Source organism: Piliocolobus tephrosceles, chromosome 7, assembly GCF_002776525.5.
Source record: "Piliocolobus tephrosceles isolate RC106 chromosome 7, ASM277652v3, whole genome shotgun sequence".
Taxonomy (NCBI): domain Eukaryota; kingdom Metazoa; phylum Chordata; class Mammalia; order Primates; family Cercopithecidae; genus Piliocolobus; species Piliocolobus tephrosceles.
Window position 1 is genome coordinate 107,017,958 of NC_045440.1, and position 26,389 is coordinate 107,044,346.

Genomic DNA, 26,389 nt, shown 5'->3' on the forward strand with positions numbered 1-26,389 from the left:
CAGTGGCCGGATCTCAGCTCACTGCAAGCTCTGCCTCCCGGGTTCAGGCCATTCTCCTGCCTCAGCCTCCCGAGTAGCTGGGACTACAGGTGACCGCCACCTCGCCTGGTAGTTTTTTGTATTTTTTTAGTAGAGACGGGGTTTCACCGTGTTAGCCAGGATGGTCTCGATCTCCTGACCTCGTGATCCGCCCGTCTCGGCCTCCCAAAGTGCTGGGATTACAGGCTTGACCCACCACGCTCGGCCCATCCTTTTGGTTTTATCTGCCTTTGGTCATTGATGATGGAGACGTACTGATGGGGTTTTGGTGTATCTTTCCTTTCTCTTTGTTAGTTTTCCTTCTAACAGTCACGACCCTCAGCTGTAGGTCTGTTGGAGTTTTCTTGAGGTTCACTGCATACCCCATTTGCCTGGATATCAGCAGCGGAGGCTGTAGAAGATAGAATATTGCTGAACAGCGAGTGTTGCTGTCTGATTCTTGCTCTGGAAGCTTCGTCTCAGGGGTGTACCCCACCGTGTGAGGTGTGAGGTGTCGGTCTGCACCTTCTAGGGGATGTCTCCCAGTTAGGCTACTCAGGGGTCAGGGACCCACTTAAGCAGTCAGTCTGTCCGTTCTCAGATCTTAACCTCTGTGCTGGGAGATCCACTGCTCTCTTCAAAGCTATCAGACAGGGGCATTTACCTCTGCTGAGGTTTCTGCTGTTTTTTGTTTAGCTATGCCCTGTCCCCAGTGGAGCAGTCTACAGAGGCACGCCTGCCTCCTTGAGCTATGCTGGGCTCCACCCAACTTGAGCTTCCTGGGGACTTTGTTTACCCAATTAAGCCTTAGCAATGGTAGGTGCCCCTCCCCCAGCCTCGCTGCCTCCTTGCAGTTAGATCTCAGACTGCTGTTCTAGCAATGAGGGAGGCTCCGGGGGCGTGGGACCCTCTGGGCCAGGTGTGGGATATAATCTCCTGGCGTGCCGTTTGCTAAGACCCTTGGTAAAGTGCAGTATTAGAGTGGGAGTTACCCAATTTACCAGGTGTTGTGTGTCTCGGTTTCCCTTGGCTAGGAAAAGGAATTCCCTTAGCCCTTGCACTTCCCAGGTGAGGCGATGCCTCACCCTGCTTCAGCTCTTGCTGTTTGGGCTGTACCAGCTGACCAGCACCAATTGTCCGGCACTCCCCAGTGAGATTAACCCAGTACCTCAGTTGAAAATGCAGAAATCACCCATCTTCTATGTCTCTCACACTGGGAGCTGGAGGCTGGAGCTGTTCCTATTCGGCCATCATGGGCACCTGAGCATATATTTTCAAATAGCCTATCTTCAAGATCAGTAATTCTTTCTTCTGCCTGATCTATTCTGCTATTAAGACACTCTGATGCATTCTTCAGCATGTCAGCTGCATTTTTATAACTCTAAAATTTCTGCTTGATTTTTAAAAATTATTTTAATCTCTTTGTTAAATTTATCTGATAGAATTTTGAATTCCTTCCCTGTGTTATCTTGAATTTCTTTGAGTTTTCTTAAAATAGCTATATTGAATTCTGTGTCTTACAGGTCACATGTCTCTCTATTTTCAGGATTGAGCCCTGATGCCTTATTTAGTTTGTTTGGTGAGGTCATACTTTTCTGGATGGTTTTGATGCTTGTAGATGTTTGTTGATCTCTGAGTATTTAAGAGTTAGGTATTTATTGTAGTCTTCACAGTCAGGGCTTGTTTCTGCCTGTCTTTCTCGAGAAGATGTTTCAGGTATCAGAATGGACATGGGTCTCAGGCCCAATACCACTGTGGTTCTTGCAGACTCATGCAGGTACCACTTTGGTGGTCTTGTATAACATCTGGAAGAGTTCTCTGGATTACTAGACAGAGACTAGAGACTTGTTTTTTTTTTCCCATCGAGATGGAATCTCGTGCTGTCACCCAGGCTGGAGTGCAGTGGCACCATCTTGGCTCACTGCAACCTCTGCCTCCTGGGTTCAAGCATTTCTATTGCCTCAGCCTCCCAAGCAGTAGAGATGGGGTTTCACAGTGTTTGCCAGGCTGGTCTCAAGCTCCTGACCTCGTGATCTGCCTGCCTTGGCCTCTCAAAGTGCTGGAATTATAGGCATGAGCCACTGCACCTGGCCGAGACTCTTGTTCTTTTACCTTACTTTTTTCCAGACAAATGGAGTCTCTCTCTGTGCTGTGCCACCTGGAACTGGGGGTGTGTTGATGCAAGCACTCTTGTGGCTACCACCGCTGATACTGCATTGGGTCAGACCTGAAGCCAACAGAGCACTGGGTCTTGCTTAAGTCCCTGGTTACCACCTATGTGTACTCAAGGCCCTAGGATTCTACAATTAGCAGATGGTGAAGGCAAGCAGATTTGGGTCCTTCCCTTCAGGGTGGTGAGTTTCCCCAGGCTCCAGATGAGTCTAGAGATGCTTTCTGGGAGCTAGGGTTTGGAGTCAAAAACCTTAGAAATTTGTCTGATATTGTATTCTACTGTGGCTAAGGTGACACTTAAACCACAATATAAAGTCCCTTTCATTCTCCCCTCTACCTTCAACAGACAGAGGAGTCTATCCCTGTGGGCATACCAGCCCTAGCCCACTGAGGTGTTGCGGAGGATTCTGCCAGGCTATCGCTGATGTTCATTTAAAGCCCAAGGGCTCTTCCACGGTGAATGCTTCCATGTATCAGACTCACCCTTCAGGGCAGTGGGCTCCCCCCTGGCCTAGGGCAGGTCCAGAAATTCTCTCCAAGAGCCTAAGCCTGGGGTCAGGGACTTCACGGGCCTACTTATTGCTCCACCCCACTGTGGCTGGACTGGTACCTAAGATGCAAGACATAGTTTCCTTTAGGTGTCCGTCTGATTTTATCAAACAGAAGTATTTCACTATAGCCACTGCAGCTGGGAATGTCCTGGGTTGCATCTGTAGTCAGTGCATTTCAGACCCCAAGGCCCATGGCATACTTACCTAGGTATCACTGCTGGTTATTCGGAGACTAAGGGCTCTTCAAGAGTCACCAGGTGATTAATCCTCGCAAGACAAGTACTGGATTCTTCCTTCAAGACACACTCATGGTCCTGGGTGTGTCTAGTAATGTCACCTGGTAGCTAAGGTCAGGAATGGGGTCCTCATGACTCTTCTTCTGAAAGTAGGGATTATGTCTTATTTATGTTAGAAATGCTTGTTTCTTGTTGCCGTAAAGACGTAGCACTTGAACATAAATTTAATCTCCTCAGCAAGGCCATTTTTACTTTCTGCAGAAAGGGTACACCTGCCAGCAGTTTTGCCACGAGAGTACACTGAACAAAGGAGACAGGGTCAAGACCGCCCTACTGCTATGTCTGGTTTCCGTTGGCTGGAACAGAACCTCACATTCTGTATTTGTCCTGATTGGTTAGCAACTTAGAACTTTTTAAAAGAGGCAAAGGCAGAGGAGAACAAAGGAAGGAGGAAGTAACTTGTGGAATGCTGAGAAAGGTAAAAACACCTTCAAATAAGGAAGAGGAATAGGCTATGACCTAATGCTTGCTTGTACCAGTATAAGCATGTCAGGGCAAATATTTAGGCTAAATTATGGGAGCTAAGAACATAAAGTTCATTGATTTCTTCATTATGGCTAGCAGATATTTAAGAATGTTAGCCCAGGTCCTTGAATAAATTTTGCTTCTAAGAGAAGTTACTATTTACTCCTAATTAGATGGGGAGGAAAGTCTTTGAAGAGGAACCTCTACTTTACTTTTTACATTTATCTCTGGGACCCAAAATTTTTGAACAATGCTTGGCACATAGTAAATATTCACAAACATCAGAACGAATGTATGTAGGAGAAATGGTTGTATTTTTGAGACATCTATGTACGTTTTGATCATATATGTACGGTAGCAAAAATAAAACAAATTAACTCTCATATTGTTTCTAAGTACTAAGTTATATAATAGAATATGAGTACAGCAACTTAATTTACTGGACTATCAGTGTAACCAAAAATAATTGGTTCCCAAATGATATATTTAATGCTTATGTGTATAAAAATAATCCAAAAATATTGTGATTTGCCATAGTATCTTTTTAAAAAATTATCATTAATTTCTAGAGATTTGTAGAGAAAAGTATATTTCTAACAATATAAAAATTATTCACAAAGAATAAGGTTATCACCCTTTATGGAAGAGAAGACAAAAGTAAATTATGAAGAAAGAAAAAATACTTTTGCTATAGTGGATTATAAGAATTTATGATTTAAAGTAGAGCAACAAATTAGTGTTAGAAAGGTATCTATGTCTGATTAAATGAATACAAACAATGACACATACATTATGTTCTGAAATTTTTCAGCATCATCACTATAAGTCATATAAACCTTGAGTCCAGAAGAAATGTGAAGATATTATCTGGAAGATTACCTCTAAGTGTTTTTTTAATGCATAACATTTTAAAAAGACAAATGCAAAACACATAAAAATGTTATTAGTATTTCAGTGACAGTGTCAAGATTGTGGGGAATTTTATCTTTCCTGTTTCTATTTTTCACTTTTTAAAATAATTAAATATATGTAACATTTTTAAGATGCCATCTGGGTTTAAATTAAAAAAAGTAACCACCCACTGTACACTATGATTGTAGCCAGGTCATAGATTGAGCAATCTCATACATACAGATGCAAATTCCATTTTCAATAGTCCTCAAGAAAAGGGATTTGCAATTAGCACCACCTGTTTAACAAGGGTGCTGTGATTCAGTGTATCTACCTTATTTTGATAACCTTATGTGCTCTCCTATCTTCTCTCCCCTGCTATCAAATGGAGCACCAGCCACAGGCAGCTGGCTAAACAGCCAGGGAAACTGCTCTAGTCACTCAGGCATTTGCACATGTCTAAAACACTTTATGTCCTTTTGTGATAAAATTACTCAAAACATAAAGAAAGGAAGTAGCAGCAATAAATCATGCTGGCGTAGTGCAGATTATTTATTCTGAACAGGATGGCTGACAAAGGAACCTGCTGTCACAACATATGAGAGCACTTAAAATAATGAGAATTTCTGAAACAACTTGAAAAGAGTAAAGAAAGACAGTGTCTCTGTTTTATCCATAAGACAGTCTCAAAGCAAATGCAGGTGACAGATTTGATCTGACATATTGATGGTTAAAAAAAAGCAACATGATCTCCCAGTGTGATTTTGCTAGTTTTTATATGAAAGAGTATGGGCTTCTGAGTCAAGCAGACTGAGGTTTTATGCTAGCCCTAACATTCATCCCTAGTAAGTTATTTAACCATTTTATTACCCATTTGTAAAAATGGGGACTACAGTAGCTACCTCATAGACTGGTAGTTGGGATTAAGTAAAATAATAAAGTACAGAACACATTTTATGGCTATATAAAATGTTTTAGATGTTTGAAATATTTTCTAATTATAAAAATATGTAGTATGTATGGCAAATAATTGGCTCTCAATGAATGTTGAATCATTTCCTTGGTACAGACATAAATATTAAAGTAGGGTTTCTTCAGTTTTTTTTTTTTTTTTTTTTTTTTTAAAGAAAGGAACTAGAGGTTATCAAGTATCAAGTTCAGACCTTTACCTCTAGGGAGATCTATCACATTAAATAAATATCTTCTGATGACCTTCAGCACAAGGGTACAAGAGGGATTTTTCTCAGTGTCTAAGAGAAAAGAAATTTAAAAGGGAAAAAATGATCAATTAAATCCAGAATAGACTAAGTTAATGTTAATTGTAAAAAAAAAGACTCACTTCTAAGGACCTCTCTAGTTTAAATGGCTAAAAGCTACAAACCCATAGTAAGCAAAACTCACAAACAAAACCCATTATGATAGTTAATTTGATGTGTCAACTTGACTGGCCAAAGGATGCCCAGATTAAACATTATCTTGAGGTGTGTCTGTGAATGTGTTTCCAGATGAGATTAGCATTTGAAAAGCTAAACTCAGTAAAGTGAATTGCACTCCCCACTGTTTGTTGCATTATGCAATCAGTTGAGGGCTTGAACAAAATAAAAGGCAGAGGAAGGAGGAATTCTCCCCATTTGCTGACTGCCTGCCTGCTTAAGCTAGGACATCCCTCGGACTGAGATCTGTACCCTAAGCTCCACTTAGTTCTCATGCCTTCGGACTCTGACTGAGTTACAATACTGATTTCCTAGCTTGCAAATGGCAGACTGTGGGACTTCTCAGCCTCCATAATCATGTGAGCCAATTCCTCGTAATAACTCTCCCTTTGTATAAGAATTTCTTTTGCTTACTGTCACCGTGAAATTCTTCAGGGAATAATCTAACTTTGCTATGCATGTGTATATGTGTAATATTAATAGTGGATATCATTTGCTTGTTTGATTTTATTCTATTTAATACACAAACATTTTTATATAATGACTTACTATGTATCAGGCACTATTCTAAGTATTTACAAATATTAATTCATTTAATCCTCTTCACTCTAATGGTAAGGACTCTTATCCTCAATTTAAAAGATAAGTCTTATGAGTGGTTTTCATCTTTATACATATCTGTATTTTCTGATTTTAACCAATGAATATTTATAGACACATACATATACACACAAATAAAATGGTGCACAGAAAATACTAAGCCCCTTTTTGGCAGAAGAATGTGGAAGGGTAAAGGAAATAAAGTAAATATGTAAAAATAGCATTTTTACTTTTTAAATATAATCAGTTTATATCCTGTCAGATTCTTTAATTTTGTTTCTTACTTCAACTGGCTGTCTTTCTTGTTCATCCTGTTACTAACTCATACAGTGTTTTTAGGGGGAAGGAGGTTGGCTATATAAAGGGTTGGGGCAGGGGTATTTGTTTATTTTGCAGTATAATGCAACCTTTTTTTTTTTTTTATACTTTAAGTTCTAGGGTACATGTGCACAAAGCAAAGTTGTCCATCAACAACATTTTTTAAGCACCTACTATATCAGGCACAAAGTCAGGGCACTTAAGGAGTACTGAATAAGGTAGATACTAAGACTCAAAGTATCCTGCCCACAATAAGTTCACATTCTGGTTCAAGAGCTACATTCTAGAACAGAGCACTGAGAAGGCAGAAATGAAAAATGGATTTAATAATATAACATTTTGCTTTTGTCTTTTTATTCATACAACAGCATAAAATCAAGGATAGAATTCTTTACATTACCTAATGCAGTAACTTACAGTTTATAAAATGCTTTCCCATGTGTTTATTTGTTGTCCTTAGAACAATATATAAAGGGAGAATTATTTCTAATGATAAAGCGTGTTTAACACAGTATGAACCAAAGCTTGAATAGTTTGAGTGACATCTGGAGATCACAGTGATAAAGGGTATAATGATGAAAGAAAGCAAAGTAAGTGAAAATTATTTATGTTAATTCAGCAAACATTTAACAGACATTTATTGAATGCAGGCAGGTCTGACGTAGTTATAATTGTACATCAATGAACTACATAGTTTGTAGTCCTGCTGGCTTTGTAACATTATTCTGCTTTTATGATAGATAGATGCATACATACATGAATACATTATATAATATATATAAAATGTAGACATACATTTATTATGTGTACATATGTGTATGTGTGTGTAAATATATATATACACACACTAGTAGAGTTAACTGTTCATATATTTATCTTTTCTCAATAGGGTATGAACTCCTTGATAATAGGAAACATGTTTCATTCATCTTTATGACTTCAAGACCTAACAAAGTACCTGTCATATAATAAGTACGTGATAAACGTTTTTTAAGTGCATAAGTGAATTATAAATTCTCTATATATTAACACTTTAGATGGTACATTATCTGAAACATAGGGACACAGTTTAATTTAAATATATGTGTTAACGCTCATGAAAATGTTTCATTCAGGTATTTGTATTAAGAGAATTGTTGAATGTTGAAAACCTGAGTTCTGATTCATAGATTGAAGATACTCAATTCTTAATAAAGCATGGTTACAAAGCTGTCAACCTCTTCTGTTACCAACTAATTGCAATTATTCTTTACTGCCAGTTTTTCTTTGATGTGTGTGAAAAATGAATAGGGCAGTCATTGAAGAAGCAATATACTAGCAGCAGCCAAGAAAGAAAAATATAGTAATAATAATAACAAAATATTCCAGACTAACTGCAAAAATATGAACATCAGCAAACAATTATTACAATAATGTAATATAGGACACAGCATAAAAAACTACAAACAAGTTCAAATTATTCTAAGCAGCTGTTTCACATAAAAATGATACAACTGAATGTTTTCCAGTAATGCATATATTGATCTAATACCATAAAAAATATTTATGTCTACTGGGGGAACCAGCCCCCAATATTTCAACATAGGTTCTTTCTACATTCCCTAAGTGTCGGCCAGTCTGAGAAATAAAGAGAAAGAGTACAAAGAGAGAATTTTATAGCTGGGCCTCCAGGGGTGTCATCACATATTGGTAGGACCATGATGGCAACCTTGAGCTGTGAAACCAGCAAGTTTTTATTAGGGATTTTAAAAGGGGAGGGGGTGTACGAACAGGGAGTAGGTCACAAGGATCACATGCTTCAAAGGGCAATAAAGGTCACAAGGCAAGGCAAAATTAGAATTACTGATGAGGGTCTATGTCCCACTGTACACGCATTGTCTTGATAAACATCTTTACAGGAAGCAGGGTTTGAGAGCAGACAACTGGTCTGACTAGAATTTACCAAGCTGGAATTTCCCAATCCTGGTAAGCCTGAGGGTACTGCAGGAGACCAGGGCATATTTCAGTCCTTATCTCAACCGCATAAGACAGACACTCACAGAGCGGCCGTCTATAGACCTACCCCCGGGAATGCATTCCTTCCCCAGGGTTTCAATTATTAATATTCCTTGCTGGGAAAAGAATTCAGCGATATTTCTCCTACTCGCACGTCCATTTATAGGCTCCCTGCAAGAAGAAAAATATGACTTTATTCTGCCTGACCCCGCAGGCAGTCAGATCTTATGGTTATCTTTCCTTGTTTGTCGAAAATTGCTGTTATTCTGTTCTTTTTCAGGGTGCACTAATTTCATATTGTTCAAACACACATGTTTTACAATCCATTTGTACAATAGCGGTCCTGAGGTGATGCACATTTTCAGCTTATGAAGATAACGTGATTAAGAGATTAAAGTAAAGACAGGCATAAGAAATTATAAGAGTATTGATTGGGGAAGTGATAAATGTCCATTAAATCTTCACAATTTATGTTCAGAGATTGCAGTAAAGACAGGTATAAGAAATTATAAAAGTATTAATTTTGGGAACTGATAAATGTCCATGAAATCTTCACAATTTTTATTCTTCTGCCTTGGTTCCAGCAGGTCCCTCCATTCAGGGTCCCTGACTTCCTGCAACAGATGTCCTTTAAGAGTTCATGAAGAAAGTAAAAAGAGAGATCAGTTTTACAGTGGAGAACTACTGACTTCACATGCTATAACATAATGATTGTCAACCCAAAATAGTAATCAGTTAAGCTCATTTTTTTGGTGTAGAAAAAGTAATCATTTATACCTTTCTTCATGCTTTAAATTTAGATGAAGCGTACTTTAGGTGCTTTTAATTTATGTCAATCTAGTGCTTTTCAAAACCTAAATGCACCTGCTCTTTTATGTAACTGGGTGCCAAATTTACAACTCTCTTCATGGATTCAGGCTCTCCAAAGTTACTGAACAACTGCATGTATACTATCTAGACCTCAAACAATTTCACAATCCAGAGTTACCTGTAATTAATTTTGTTTAATCATTGTAATATTAACAAATTAGGTACTTTATATAAGGCATTGGGGAAAATAAACTGGTGAGGAAACAAAACATTAAGCGAACAGTAAATAAACTATGGCTGGTTCCAGACAAGTTGGGTATGTGCACTCCACTTTATTTTCTCTACTAATTGCAATTTTAAAACTCTAGACAAAATTCAAAAAGCAACTAATAGAAGACCTTACAAGAGAAAGAAAATAAAGTGGACTGGATAGGAACTTCAAGAGAAAACCCCTGGGAGGGAGTGGGAGTGAGAGCCTTTCTTCTTTTTTTTTTTTTCAAATCGGAATTTCACTCTTGTTGCCCAGGCCTGGAGTGCAATGGCATGATGTTGGCTCACTGCAACCTCCACCTCCTGGGTTAAGGCAATTTTCCTGCCTCAGCCTCCCGAGTAGCTGGGATTACAGGCATGTGCCACAACGGCCAGCTAATTTTGTGTTTTTAGAAGAGATGGAGTTTCTCCATGTTGGTCAGACTGGTCTGGAACTCCCAACCTCAGGTAATCTGCCCACCTCGGCCTCCCAAAGTACTGTGATTACAGGTATGAGGCACTGTGGCTGGCCCCTGGGTTTTTTGTTTTGTTTTGTTTTGCCCTCTCTATACCCCAGCATGGGCACTAAAGAGACCCACAACCCAGAAACATCAACAGATACATACTAAAAAAAAAAAAAAAAAAAAAAGTCCCAAGGAAAGCCTGCTATCTCTAGCTAAAGGATCAGAAAAAGGACAGCCAACAGAACAAAAACATTTTGATTGTACTTGCCTGCTCCAGGAAAAGAGCATGGAAAGAGAGACTCCTTCCTCTCCCCACGGAGCACTGCAGCTTCCCAGATTGTGAGCAGAGCTCTGTCCACCAACCACAGCCTGAAAAACAAAGCAGCACCCTCTCCATACCTGTGGGGATTGTGGTAAGAGCCCTTTTATCCTTGCCCTGTAATAGTGAGAGAGGCCCCTGTTCCCAGATACAGGTTCTCAGCAGAAACTGTATTGCATCCTTGCCCTTCAGTAATGAGATAGTACCTCTTCACCCCCACCCCACACCGGCTGCAACTGGGTGCTGCAGTCAACAGATTGTGGACAGACCCTCTCCTCCATCCCCATGATGCAATCATGAGCCAGAATACCATGTCCTCTCAATTAGAGAGCTGAAGGAGGATTACTGAGAGTGTTGGAAGAATTTTTATAATCTGCGTATGAAGTCCTGGACAGATCCCTGAACAGACAATGCAAGAAGCTGACCAAAATCAAAACAGCAAACACTTTAAGAACTCAGCAGTGGTATAAAATAACTCCCAGGTTTTAGATTGGCTTCGGGATAACACATAAGTGGGGCAGACCAGAAGCACATTGGAAAGGCTTTGAAAACTAAACTGACATTTGAACTGCAGCCCACAAAAATAAGCAAAGATATGTATATGTCATCTAACAGGAAGTAAAAAATAGGAAGAAGGGTATCATAAAATAATATGTAAAAGGTACAGGATACCATTTAAAACTACTTGTCATATTCAGAACTAGGAAAATTTCAATTTCAGTGAAAAAATACAATTAACATATGCCAACACTAATGATATAGATGATGATTAATTCCAAATATTTTAAAGCAGCTATCATTAAAAGGCTATCATTTTAGAACTAAAAAATGGAATAACCAAAAACCATACTAGATGAGCTCAATAGCAGAACAAGATGAAATAGGAAATAAACTATAAACTTGAAACCTGAGTAATACCGATTTTAAAATCTGATAAACAGAAAAAAGAAATTAACAAATGAACCATCTTGGATACTCTGGCAGTACAAAGGAAGGCAGGGAGAGGGGGAATGAAATATCTAATATATGTGTCCTCAGAGTCCCAGAAAAAAAGGAGAAGAGCACAAAACTATAAAGAAATTTTGAAGAAATATGAGCAAAAGCTTCACAAATTGGGGGAAAGTCATAAACTTACAGATTCAAGAAACTGAGTGAACCAATGTCAGTCCAAACCAAAAGAAATTCCGGCTGAGACACATCATAATAAAATTTCTGAAAACTGAAGACAAAAAAAAAAAAAAAAAATTCTCGAAAGCAGCCGGAAAGAAATGATGCCTAACATAGGAGTAATAATATTTTGCCTAGGAGAACAGCAGCAGATTTTTTCGAATGATAGCAGATTTCTCATCAAAACCCATAAAGACTGGAAGTAAATGGTTACATTTTTGAAATGCTGTAACAAAAGAACTGTAAATTCAAAATCTTAAATCTATCAAAAATATCCTTCAAGAGTTAAGGTGAAATACGAAGCATTCTCAGATGAAGGAAATCTAAGAACATTTGTTATCTGCAGGCTTGCTCTAAAAGAATGAATAAAGGCAGTTTTAGAAACAGAAAGATAGGAAATAATAACAGGAAACTTAGAACAACCATAATGAAGAAAGAGCAATAGAAAGAGTAAGTATTTGGGTAATTATGAGAGGATATTTTCCTTTTGAGTTCTTTATGTTTGATGGCTGAAAGAAAATTACAACACTGATGGGTTTCTCAAAGTATATAAAGGAATATTTAAGACAACTATATAACAAAGAGGACAGGTAGAGAGGCTTATAAAATAATAAGATTTCTAGATGTGGCTGGGTGTGGTGGCTCACGCCTGTAATCCCAGCACTTTGGGAGGCCAAAGTGGGCAGACCACCTGAGGTCAGGAGTTTCAGACCAGCCAAGGCAACATGGTGAAACCCTGTCTCTACTAAAAATACAAAAATTATCTGGGCATAGTGGCAGGTCCCTGTAGTCTCAGTTACATGAGAGGCTGAGGCAGGAGAATCTCTAGAACTAGGTAGACAAAGGTAGCAGTGAGCCAAGATCATGCCATTGCACTCCAGCCTGGGCAACAAGAGCAAAGCTCCATCTCAAAAAAAAAAAAAAAAAAAAAATTTCGACATGCTACTTAGAGTGGTAAGATGTTGAAAGACTATGATAAGTCACACACACACACAAACACACACACATATTCCTAGAAAACTATGAAAAGAGATGTGCCCCAAACACTACAGATAAAAGAAAATGAAGTACTAGAATAATAAAATATGCTTCAGTAACCCAAAAAAGAACAGAAAAAAAGGAACCAAAAAAAGAAAAACAGTGAGAACAAGTGGAACATAGCCCAAAATATCATTCTAATGAGCAGTGAATTGAGCTGTTTTTGTTTTTTTAATATGCTTGTTGGCTGCATGTATGTCTTCTTTTGAGAAGTGTCTGTTCATGCTCTCTGCCCACTTTTTAATGGACTTGCTTGTTTTTCTCTTGTAAATTTGGTTAAGTTCCTTGTAGATGCTGGATATTAGATCTTTGTCAGATGCATAGTTCACAAATATTTTCTCCCATTCTGTAGGTTGTCTGTTTACTCTGTTGATAGTTTCTTTTGTTGTGCAGAAACTCTTAAATGTAGTTAGATACCATTTGTCAGTTTTTGCTTTTGTTGCAATTGGTGTCTTTGCCATGAAAACTTTTGGTGTCGTTGCCATGAAAACTTTGCCTGTTCCTATGTACAGGGTGGTATTGCCTAGGTTTTCTTCCAGGGTTTTTATAGTTTTGGGTTTTATATTTAAGTCTTTAATCCATCTTGAGTTGATTGTTGTATATGGTGTAAGGAAGGGGTAAGGAAGGGGTCCCACTTCAATCTTCTGCTTATGGCTAGCCAGTTAACCCAGCATCATTTATTGCATAGATATTCTTTTCCCCATTGCTTATTTTTGTGAGTTTTGTTGAAGATCAGATGGTTGTAGATGTGTACCCTTATTTCTGGGCTCACTATTCTGTTTCATTGGTGTATGTGCTTGTTTTTGTACCAGTACCATGCTGTTTTAGTGACTGTAGCCTTATGGTATAGTTCAAAGTCAGGTAATGTGATGCCGCTGGCTTTGTTCTCTTTACCTAGGATTACCTTGGCTATTTGGCCTCTTTTTTGCTTCCATATGAATTTTAAAGTAGATTTTTCTAGTTCTGTGAAGAGTGTCATTGGTGGTTTGATAAAAATAGCACTGAATCTAAATTGTTTTGGGTAGTATGGGCATTTTAATGATATTGATTCTTCCTATCCATGAGCATGGGATGTTTTTACATTTGTTTTTGTCTTCTCTGATTTCTTTGAGCAGTGTTTTGTAATTCTCCTTGTAGAGATCTTTTACCTTCCTGGTTAGCTGTATTCTTAGGTATTTTATTCTTTTTGTGGCTGCTCTGAATGAAACTGTGTTCTTCACTTGGCTCTCAGCTTGGACATAGTTGGTGTATAAAAATGCTGTTGACTTTTGTATGTTGATTTGGTATCCTAAAACTTTGCTGAAGCCATTTGCCAGGTCTGAGCTCTTGTGTAGAGAGTATGGGGTTTTCTAGGTGTGGAATCATAAGTTGGCAAATGGAGATAGTTTGACCTCATCTTTTTCTATTTATATGCATTTTATTTCTTTCTCTTGCCTGATTCCTCTAGCTGGGACTTGCAGTATTGGGTTCAATAGGAGTGGTGAGAGAGGGCATCCTTGTCTTGTGTCAGTTTTCAAGGGGAAAGCTTCCAGCTTTTGCCTATTCAGTATAATGTTGGCTGTGGGTTTGTCATAGATGACTCTTATTATTTTGAGGTATGTGCCTTCATTTCCTAGTTTATTCAGAATTTTTAACATGAAAGAATGTTGAATTTTATCAAAAACTTTTTCTACATCTATTGAGATAATCATGTGTTTTTTGTCTTCAGCTTATGTGATGAATCATATTTATTGATTTTTTTTTTTGAGGCACAGTCTCACTCTTTCACCCAGCCTGGAGTGAGGTGGTGTGATCTTGGCTCACTGCAACCTCCACCCCCCGGGTTCAAGTGATTTTTCTGCTTCAGCCTCCCAAGTAGCTGGGATTACAGGCACCTGCCACCATGTCCAGCTAATTTTTGTATTTTTAGTAGAGATGGAGTTTTACCATGTTGGCTAGACTGGTCTGGAACTCCTGACCTCAGGTGACCTGCCTGCCTTGGCCTCCCAAAGTGCTTGGATTACAGGCATGAGCCACTAAGCCTGCCCTTATTTATTTATTTATTTATTTATTTATTTATTTATTTATTTATTTATTGAGATGGAGTCTCCCTCTGTCGCCCAGGCTGGAGTGCAGTGGCACGATCTCAGCTCACTGAAATCTCCACCTCCCAGCTTCAGGCCATTCTCCTGCCTCAGCCTCCCAAATAGCTGGGAGTACAGGCACCCGCCACCACACCCGGCTAATTTTTGTATTTTTAGTAGAGGTGGGGTTTCACTGTGGTAGCCAGGATTATCTTGATCTCCTGACCCTGTGATCCACCCACCTCAGCCTCCTAAAGTGCTGGGATTACAGGCATGAGCCACCGCGCCCGGCCTTTTACTTTTTTTCTTGAGATGGAGTCTCGCTGTGTCGCCCAGGCTGGAGTGCAGTGGTGCCATCTTGGCTCACTGCAACCTCCACCACCCAAGTTCAAGCGATTCTCCTGCCTCAGCCTCCCGAGTAGCCAGGACTACAGGCACGTGCCACCATGCCTGACTATTTTTTTTTTTGTATACTATAGATGGGTTTTTTGCCATGTTGGCCAGGCTGGTCTCGAACTCCTGACCTCAGGTGATCCACTTGCCTCGATTTCCCAAAGTGCTGGGATTACAGGCGTGAACCACTGTGCCCGGCCTGATTTTTATGTGTTGAACCAAACTTGCATCCTGGGGATGAAGCCTACTTGATCATGGTGGATTAACTTTCTGTTGTACTGCTGGATTCAGTTTGCAAGTATTTTGTTGATTTTTACGTCATGTTCATCAACAATTTTGGCCTGAAGTTTTTCTCTTGTCTCTTTGAGGTTTTGGTATCAAGATGATGCTGGCCTCACAAAATGAACTGGGAAGTGTCTTCCCTCCTCAGTTATTTCATATAGTTTCTGTAGGAAAGGTACTACATCTTCTTTGGACATCTGGTAGAATTTCGCTGTGAATCCATCAGGTCTTGGGCATTTTTTGGTTTTCAGGCTATTTATTACTGATTCAATTTTGGAGCTCATTATTGGTCTGTTTGGGGAATCAATTTCTCCTGGCTCCGTCTTGGGAGGGTGTATGTGTCCAGGAATTTATCCATTTCTTCTAAGTTTTTTTGTTTGTGTGGGTAGAGGTGTTTGTAGTAGTTTCTGATGGTTGTTCCTGTTTCTGTGGCATCAGTAGTAACATTCCCTTCATCATTTCTAATTGTTTTTATTTGGATGTTATCTTTTCTTTATTAGCGTAGCTGGTGGCCTATTAATTTTTTCAAAAAAACAACTGCTGGATTTGTTGATCTTTTGAATGATTTTTCATGTCTCGATTTCCTTCAGTTCAGCTCTGATTTTTGTATTTCTCATCTTCTGCTAGCTTTGGGTTGATTTGTTCTTGCTTCTCTAATTCTGATTGAGTTGTGAAGTTAGTTTGTTAATTTGAGATCTTTCTTACTTTTGATGTAGGTTTTTAGTGCTGTGAGTTTCCCTCTTAACACTGCCTTAGTTTTGTCCCAAAGACTCTGGTAAGTTGTATCTTTGTTCTCATTATTTTCAAAGAACTTCTTGATTTCTGCCTTAATTTCATTATTTACTCAAAAGTCATTCAGGAGCATTTTGTTTAATTTCCATGTAACTGTATTGTTTTGAGCGACTTTCATTGTGTTGACTTTTATTTTTATTGTTCTATGACCTGAGAGTGTGTTTGGTGTGATTTCGGTTATTTTACATTTGTTGAGGATTATTTTGTGTTTAATTATGTAGTTGATTTTAGAGTATATTCCATGTGGTGAGGAGAAGAATGTATATTCTGTTGTTTTTGAGTGAAGAGTTCTGCAAAGGTTTATGAGATCCATTTGGTACAATACTGAGTTCGGGTTCTGAATATCTTTGTTCATTTTCTGCGTCAATGATCTGTCTAATTCTGTCAGTGGAGTGTTGAAATCTCCCACTGTTATTGTTTCATAGTCTATGTCTCTGTAATTCTCTAGGAACTTGCTTTATGAATTTGGTTGCTCCTGTGTTGGGTGCATATGTATTTACAGTAGTTAGGTCTTCTTGATGAATTGAACTCTTTACCGTTATGTAATTCCCTTCCTTGTCTTTTTTGATTTTTGTTGGTTTGAAATCTGTTCTGTCTGAAATGAGGATTGTTAACCCTGATTTTTTTTCTGTTTTTCATTTGCTTGGTAGATTTTTCTTCATCCCTTTATTTTGAGCCTGTGAGTGTCATGTGTGAGATGGGTCTCTTGAATACATCATACCATTGGGTCATTTTTATGCAGCTTGCCACTCTTTGCTGTTTAAGTGGGACATTTAGCCCATTTGCATTCAGGGTTAGTATTGCTATATGTGGATTTGATCCTGTCATTGTGCTGTTGGTTGATTATTATGTTGGCCTGTTTGTGTGGTTATTATGTTGGCTTGTTTATATGTTATTATTTTGACTTGTTTGTGTGGCTTATTTTATAGTGACAGTGGTCTTTGTGTTTATGTTTGTTTTTGTATTAGGTGGTAGAGGTCTTTCTTTTCTATATTTAGTGCTTCTTTCAAGATGTCTTGTAAGGCAGGTTTGGTGGTAAGGAAGTTTATCAACATTTTCTTATCGAAAAGGCAGAGAGGCTTTCAATTGCCCCTGGAGGCTCTGTCCAGGGAGTTGCTGAGTTGGTACTGACTTAGCTCTGGTGGGGTGTGATTGGAGGCCTAGGCCTGGATGACTCACCCGGTGAGGAGATATGGGAATGGGCAACCACATAACACTCTGGCCACTTTTCCATAGGGCTGCTTCAGTGTGCTTGGGGCCCTTTCCAGTCCCTAGTCATCTTGGATTTTCCAGAACCTGGAGGTATCACCAGTGAAGGCTGCAAAACAGCAAAGATAACAGCCTGTTCCTCCCTCTGGGAGCTTTGTCACAGGGAGGTACTGACCTCTTATTGTCCCAAGGGCACCTGCAGGAAGTGGCTGGAGACCCCAGTTAGTAGGTCCTGCCCAGTGAGGAGGAGCAGGATCAGTACCTTCTTAAGAAATAAGTTGGGCCACATTTTGGCTGAGCAGCTGTGCTGTGCTGGGGGTCCACCTCAGCCCCCAGTCATGTCACACACTCTGAAGCCTAAAGGCTGGAATCGCTAAGTTGTCCAAACAGCAAAGATGGGAGCCTACCCCTTCCTCTAGGAGCACTGTACCAGGGGGAATTTAGATCATTTTTGGCTGGAGAGCTTGGGCAGGGAGTGGTTGGAGGCCTTAGTTGGGAGGCTTTGCCCAGTGAGGAGAAACAGGATCAGGTACTCCCTTAAAGCAGCAGTCTGGCCTCATTTTGGTAGAGCAGCTGTGCTGTGCTGGTGGATCCCTTCTACTCCAGGTCAGCTCACACTCTCCATAGTGTGAAGACTGGAATGGCTAAGATGCCTTAACAGCGAAGATGGTGGCCTGCCCCACTGCCTGGGAGCTCCTTCTTAGGTAGGTGCAATGCTGCTACTGGTAGCTGGCTGGAATTTCAAGCCAGTTGGTTTTATCTTGTGAGGTGCTGTGGAAGTGGGGCCTGTGGGCTGTTGCTGCTCAGTGCCCTGGAGTCAGTCTGTTTCCTAGGGGTATGCACAGAAGTCTGACTTCCCAGTTTGCTGGAACTGCCGCTACTTTTGTCAGAAATTGCAAGTATCTATCGCTCTGGGGTGTCCATGCATGCCTGAGCAGCTGCTCTTCTGAGACTGCATGTAGCTCTGTTTGTCAGACTGAAGGCCCTGGTTGAGTGGGTTCACAAGGAGATCTCCTGACTGAGGGTTGTATAGATCTGTGGGAGAAACATGGTTTCCCGGGGTCGCTCATTCACTCACTGCTTCTTTGGGCAGGGGAGAATTCCCTGGGTCTGTGTTGCTCCCATGTGGGCCATTGCCCTGTCTTGCTTTTCTTCATTCTCTTTGGGTCAGGTTGTTTTCCTGATTAATTTCAGCGCAAGTACCTGGATGTTATTGTTGAAGGTGTATTTATTTGGCCCTTATATTCCTTTCCTTGAGAGCCATGCATACTAGCTCCTTCTAATTGGCAATCTTGACCACTCTCCTTGCTTTTTTTCTATATAAAACTGCCTCACAACAATCTGCATTTTGGGGAGGCACAGCCTTCAAGAAAAATGAAAATGTCCTCTTTAAAGAACAAAAGGAATGTTTGGCTCACATAAGGAAAGTTCTCACCCAAGTTCTCAATCAGATCTATTTATGCAAATGAAGGATTCAAGCTTGTTTAGTTCTGATTGGCCAAGATAGTTGAGCCCTTGATTGGGTGGCTTCCTAAGACCCAAACTAGAAGGCTCTGTGAGATGTTTCTTCTAAAGGGCTACTGATGGGTCATTTCTTGCCAGGCTTTCTTGGCTTTGGTCACAGGAACTGTTCTGGCTTATGGGAGTAAAGTAGGATGTTTATCCAGATTTGCCTTTTCTATGAACAAATGGCATGTAAACACTCTTCTTTCACTCCACCATGGCTGCTTTGTTCTGTAATCTCAATTTGGGTATTTTTTCTATTAGTCACAGTGAGTACATCTAGTCTGGAGTGCTTGGAGTCTCATTTACAGTTTAACTTCACACTAATGTGTTAAGAATTTTTGCATCTGTGTTCATTAAGGATATTAGTAACTTTGTTTTCTTGAATTTACTTTTTCTAGTTTTGTTATCAGAATAATAATGCTGGCTTCACAAACCGAGTTGGAATGTGTTCCATTTTTTGAAAATGAGTGTGATTTTTGTGAAAGATAAGTACTTGTGAAAGATAAGTATTACTTATTTTTAAAATGTTTTATAGAATTCACCATTGAAGCCATGTGGGCCTGCAGTTTTTTGTGGGAAGGGTTTTTGTTTGTTTTAACTTTTCATTTTGAAATAATTTTAACTTTTTAGAAGAGTTGCAAAAATGGTTCAGAGAGTTCCTGTATCTTGTTCATCTAGGTTTCTGCAGTCAACAGTTTACACAATTACAGTGTATTTATCAAAACAAAGAAAACAGCATTGGTACAATACTATTAAATAACTGTAGGATTTATTCAAATTTTACTATATTTTTTACTGACGTTCTTTTTCTTTTCCAGGATTCAATCTAGGATAAGTGCATTTAATTGTCCTGTCTCCTTCATCTCTTCCAATTTGTGACAGTTTCTCACTCTTTCTTTGTTTTCATGATTTTGATACTTGTGAAGAATACTGGCGAAAGCTGTGAAAACAAAGAAAAAGAGTGTTCCTTAATTTGAGTTTTTGTAGATGTTCTTCAGTTTGGGTTTGTTTTTATTTTTCCCCTGATTCAACTGGAGTTTTGAAGTTTTTGGAAGAATACCACAGTGGTATCACATCATACTGGGGGCTAATTTTGATCATATAGTTAGAGTTGTGTCTCAGGTTTCTCTGCTGTAAAGTTATAATTGTTTCCTTTTTATTTTCTCTTAGTTGCAAATGAGTCACTAATTTCAGTCGCTGTTTAAGGGGAGAGGAATTAAGCTCCACCACTTGAAGAATGAGTATAAAATAACTTTTAGATATCTATCTAAACCACAGTAATTAATAAATATTTGGGGGGAGATACTTGAGGCTATGCAAATATTGCTTCTCCTTTAAGCTTTGATTTCTAATATTAGCATATATCAGTGGATCTTACCTACAACAGTTACTACTGTGATGTTCTAATGATGACTTTCTATTTTCTTCATGACTTTAATGTTTATTATTTGGCATTCTTCTGTAAGGGAAATATGTGCCATCTCCTCTAATTATTTATTTATCTATATCAGTACAGATTAATGGATATTTATTTTTCGAGGGAGCATTATAATGCATATGGGGTTTTTGTTTGTCCTCAAATAGTTCCAGCTTTGGCCATTGGGAACTCTTTCAGGTTGATTTTGTGCTTTTTGACATACTCCATGTTTTTATGTTTTTGAACAATTTCTTATTTTCTGGCATTACAAGATAATCTAGGTTAACTTTGTATTTTTTTCTGCCTACCTGGAAAATTAGCCATTTCTCAAAGCGTCTTTGATTGGAGAATGGTATTTAGAAACAAAGATCTTTGTACCAGATGTGCTCATTGCATTTGGGATGTCACTGTTTCTAGGCTCTCTCAGCAAACAAAATGAGGAAATACTTGTATATATAAACTTGTGTAGACACACATATCTATATTTATTTCTCAACCTCTATTTATTTATTCATCTATCATCTACCTTGAAAATATGTAAATATGTGTGATTTTATACTGATATGTCTGACTCTAAATTTAGCACTGCAGGCAGGGTTCATTCTAGCCTCCTCTCTTTGTTTATTTGTATTCTGTGGCAGTTATTTACTCATTGCTCAACCACAGTATAAATGTAGAATAGTTTCACAATTACTAACTTGTATAGTATGGAAACAAGTTTACCAGAGTACAATGCTTATGTATTGTTATTTTTTGTCTTTGGTATTACAATTATCTAGTTAAAATATCCTTTCCTAATGTTCTTTAGGACACCTCCTTTATTCCTCACTCTCTTTTAACTAACTAGGTTATATTGTACCTTTTAAATACAATTTGATCAATTTGTCACATTTTATATTCCTTCCAGGGATTTTTTAAAAAACTTTGCAAACATTAACATTTAATGTTTATGATGCATAATTCCATGGGTTTTGACAAACACATAATTATCCAGCAACACTATAGAATAGTTTCAACACTCTAAAAATTTCCTTGTGTGACTTCTTTGTAGTTAATACTTCCCTCTATCATTGACCCATTAGCCTCTACTCTGTTTTCTTTATCTATAGTTTTGCCTTTCCCAGAATGTCATATAATTGGAATCAAACCTTATGCAGCTTTTTAGTTCTCAATTGTTTCTTTTAGCAAAATACATTTAATATTTAGTCATGTTGTTCATATCAGTAGTTTATTTTTTTATTGCTGAGTAGTAGTCCCTCGTATGGATTTACCATAGTTTGTTTATTCATTCACCTCTTAACATCTTGGTTGTTTTCAGTTTTCTGAGATTATGAATAAAGCTGCTAGAAACATTGATGTATAGGTTTTTGTGTGAACATGTTTTCAGTCTTCTGACTACATACCTAGAAAGTGCGATTGCTAGGTCTTTTGCCTTTTTATATAAACTTTGAGTCATTGTTGATATGCACAAAACAACTTGATGAGATTTTGACTGGGATTACCATGTTTCTATAGATCAAATCATGAGAACTGACATCTTAAAAATGTTGAGTCTTTTTATCTGTGAGCATGACATACTTCCCTATTTATTTAAATTTTCTTATATTTATTTCATCAGAGTTCTGTAGTTTTCCTTTTATAGATTTGGTATATATTTCTTTGGTTTATATATTGATTCAATTTTTGAAATAGATGTAGACATGTCCTTTTGTGAGCATTGGTACATTGTATCTTTCAAGGAAATGGTTCATTTCACCAAAATTATCAGATTTGGGATAGTGTTCTTACTTTTTTAAAAATCTTTTTAATGTCATGTGATCAGAAGTGATGGACTGTCTTTCATTTTTTATATTAGTGATTTATGTCTTTTCTTTTTTCCTTTATTAGACTAGCTAGGAATTTATCAATTTATTGGTCTTTTCAAAGAGGCGGCTTTGGTATTGTTTATTTTGTCTATTGATGCCCATTTTCAAGTTCATTGATTTTTAACTTTTATTATTTATTTTCCTCTGCTTACTTTAGATTTTATTTTCTTTTTCTAGTTTACTAAGGTAGAAGCTTTATTGATTGTAGATATGTTTTATAATATATGCATTAAAATGCTAGACATTTTCATCTAAGCACTGCTTTAGCTGCATCTCACAAGTTTTGATAGATTGTATTTTCGCTTTCATTTAGTTAAGCATATTTTTAATCTATTTTGAGACTTGACTCATGTATTTTTAGAAGCGTATGGTTTAATTTCCAGATATTTTGAGATTTTTCACTGTAGTTTTGCTGTTAATTTCTTATTTAGTTCCTCTGTGAACTCAGAGCATACTTTGAATGATTTGTATTCTTTTAAATGTATTAAAGGGCGTTTCATGGCCTAGAATGCGGTCTGTCTTGGTGTATGTTCCCTGGGAGCTTAAGAAGAATGTGTATTATGCTGTTGTTGGAAGGAGCATTATAAAATGTTCATTAGATCAATTTTATTTATGCTGTTCATTTCAACTACATCTTCACTGATTTTCTGCCAACTGTATATGTCAATTATTGATAGCTGTGTAAACAGCATCTGTAACAGTGGATTAATCTCTTTATCATTGAAAGTGTATCAGATTTTGCCTCCTGTATTTTGACACTTTGTTGTTATGTACGCACACATTAAGGATTGTTATGTTTTCTTGGGGGCATTCATCCTTTTATTACTATGAAATACCTTGATTTATCTCTGATAATTTTCCTTGCTCTAAAGTTGGCTTTGTTTGAAATTAATGTGGATACTCTAGTTTTTGTTTATGTTTAAAGTGAGTTTCTTGTAGAGACAATACATTGCTTGGTATTATTTATTTCTTCAATTTCTTATTGATATATAATGGATATACAAATTTTAGAGGTATATGTAATGATTTAATACATTAGTATATTCTGTAAGATTAAATCAGTGTCATTGGTTTTCAGTGTCATCACCTTAAATATTTGTCTTTTCTTTATGCGAGAAACATTTGAGTTATTCTCTTCTATTTTGAAATATACAATAGATTATTGTAAACTATTATTACTGTACTGATCTATCAAACACTAGGTCATATTTCTTCTGTCTAACTGTATATATGTACCTACCAATCAATCTCGCTTAATTCCCCATTCCCATGGGGCTATAGCTTGGTTATTGTTTGTTTGTTTGTACCAAATTTCATGTAAAAGTTTGATCCCTAGTATGGCAGTGTTGGGAAGTAGAGCCTAATGTGAGGTGTTTAGGTCATGGAAGTGTATCCCTCATAAGTAAATTAATGCCCTTCTTGGGAGTGGAGGGTGAGTGAATTCTCATTTTGTTCATTCTCATGAGTTTTGGTTGTTAAAAACAGCCTGGCACCTCTTGCCCTCTTTCTTGCTTCCTCTCTTTCTGTGTGATCTCTGCATGGTACCCCTTCACCTTCCACCATGAGTGGAAGCAACTTGAAGCCCTCATCTGATGCAGATGCTGTTGCCATGCTTTTTATAAAGTCTGCAGAACTATAAGCCAAATAAATATTTGTTCATTATAAATGACCCAGCCTAATGTATTCCTTTGTAGCAACAAAAATGGACTAAGACAGTGTGTCTTTTTGTTTTCATCCATTCTGATATCTCTGCTTTTTAATTGGTATATTTAGACCATTCACATTTAAGGTGACTATTTTTAGTAGGATTTATGGTTACTGTATTTGTAACTGTGCTGCATTTATTGTGCTTGTTTTATTTCTTATTTTGTTTTCTAATTTTTCTCTTTCTTCTTTCCCTTTATTTTAGCATTTTATATGATTCTATTTTCTCTCTTCTTTTAGCATATCAATTGTACTTCCTTTTAAAATTTTGTTTTGGTGGTTGCTTAAGAGATTGTAGCGTTTATTTATAATGAATCCAAGTCCACTTTAAAATCACACTGTACAACTTCACAAATGGTGTAAACCTGGTAACAGATTATTCACAGTTCCTCTTTTCTGTACCTTATAACATCACTGTAATTTATTTCACTTATCCATAAAATACTATCACAGAATACAATATTGCTACAGTTCCATATTTGACAAACTGATAGATTAAGAATAAGAAAAATAAAAGGTTTTATTTTATCCTTATTTGTTCCTTCCCTAATGCTATTCCTTTTATTAAATGTACATCAGAATTTCTGATCTATATAATTTTCTTCTCTCTGAAGGAAATGAAAAACTTCTTTTTAATATTTCTTGCAAGGCAGATCTGGTGACACATTTTTACAATTTTTGTTTGTTTGAGAAAATATTTCTTCCTGACTTTTAAAGGATAATTTGACTGGGTGTAGACTTATAAGTTGGTTGGTTTCTTTATTTAACACTTTAGATATTTCATTCTACTTTTTTCTTTTCTGTATGAACAGAAGTCTGATGTAATTCTTATACTGTTTCTCTGTACATAAGGTGTTTGCTTTTTTTCTTTCAAAATGTCATCTCTGTCTTTCATTTTCTGCAGTTTGAATAGTATATTCTTATTTGAAACATTTTTTGATATTCATCCTGTTTTGGTGTTCTCTGAGCTTCCTGGATTTGTGGTTTAGTGTTTGTCATTAATTTTAGAAAATTTTCAGTTGTTATTACCGAAAATATTTTTTGTTCCTTTCTTCTCCATCTGCTATTCCCATTACACATACGTTATAGTTTTTATAATTGTCCCTCAGTTTTTGAATATGCTGTTCCATCTTTTTCACTGTTTTGTCTTTTTGTTTTTCAATTTTAGAAGTTTTTATTGACATATTTTCAAGCTCATTGATTGTTTTTTTGCCCAAGTCTACTGCTCTGTTGATGAGTCTGTCAAAGGTATTCTTTATTTCTATTGTTTTTTCTTTTTGGCATTTCCTTTTTGATTCATTCAAGAATTTGCCTTTCTTTGCTCATAGTGCCAATGTGTTCTTGCATGTTGTCTAAGTTTCACATTGGAACTCTTAATATATTAACCACAGCTATTTTTCCCAGTCTAGCAATTCCAAATTTTCTGCCATATTTGATTTATGCTTTCATTGTCTCTTCAGAAATTTTTTCTTGCCACTTAGAATGCCTTGTAATTTCTTATTGAAAGCTGTACTCAGTAAAAGGAGCTTAGGTAGTTAGCTTTTAAGTGTGACGTTTTATGTTTATCCGGACAAGAGTTAGACTGTGTTTACTGTTTATTGTAGCTGTGGCGTCAGAGGCTATAATTTTTTCTATTGTCCTTGTGTTTATCTTTTTTTTTTTGCTGTTTTTGTGTTTCTGTATTGACTCCTTACTAAATAGTTTCTGAGGATTGCAGTTCTTTTAGTTGTTTCACCTGTTATTATATAAGAACTCTACTGATTTGGTGGTAGGTGTAGAGGGAGGAGAGGCATCTGATAGTTCTGTCATTGGGCTTCAGTCTGTCGATGAGCTTGAGTTGAGTATTTTCTTCTCCCTACATTGAAGGCTAGAAAGGACTGGAATTTGCTATTTTCCATTTTCTCCATTGAAGGCTAGAGGAGGATGGAATTGGGTATTTACCTTCCTCAGGCCTGTTAAGCTTTGGCAAAACATCGTCTTTTATAAAATAGTTTCCCTTGAGAGAAGACCTTGTTAAAAGAGAGAGCTTCGAGTGCATTTCAAAATGGTTACTTTCCTTCTCCCCCTATTGGATGCAGGAGAGGATTTTTCTCTGATTTTCACTGAGAGAACCTGGTAGAGCTTCTGGAGATAAAACTTATGCAAGTGTGTTGGCACCCGTAAGACTGAGAAACTAAGGTATGGAATTTGAAACTTAAAAAGTAGTCTACCCTGAGCCTCTGGCAATTAATTATAAAGTGTTTGTGGATATACTGGTTCCACCTGCACGCCTCTGCTACTGGGCTTTTGGTTCTGGTAAGCTGTGCAACTTGATATTTGTCTGTTTAGTTTTTGTGGCAGCAATTTGCGAGGTCACATTAATTTCTTGATGA

General features: G+C 37.6%; 1 protein-coding gene and 1 pseudogene across 12 annotated transcripts in view; one reads left to right on the forward strand and one right to left on the reverse strand.

The window, feature by feature from the left end:
* LOC111549536 overlaps window positions 1–10,868 on the reverse strand; it is a 62,624-nt pseudogene extending 51,756 nt beyond the window's left edge.
* RIMS2 (regulating synaptic membrane exocytosis 2) overlaps window positions 1–26,389 on the forward strand; it is a 775,110-nt gene that overhangs the window by 116,109 nt on the left and 632,612 nt on the right. The window lies entirely within an intron of this gene.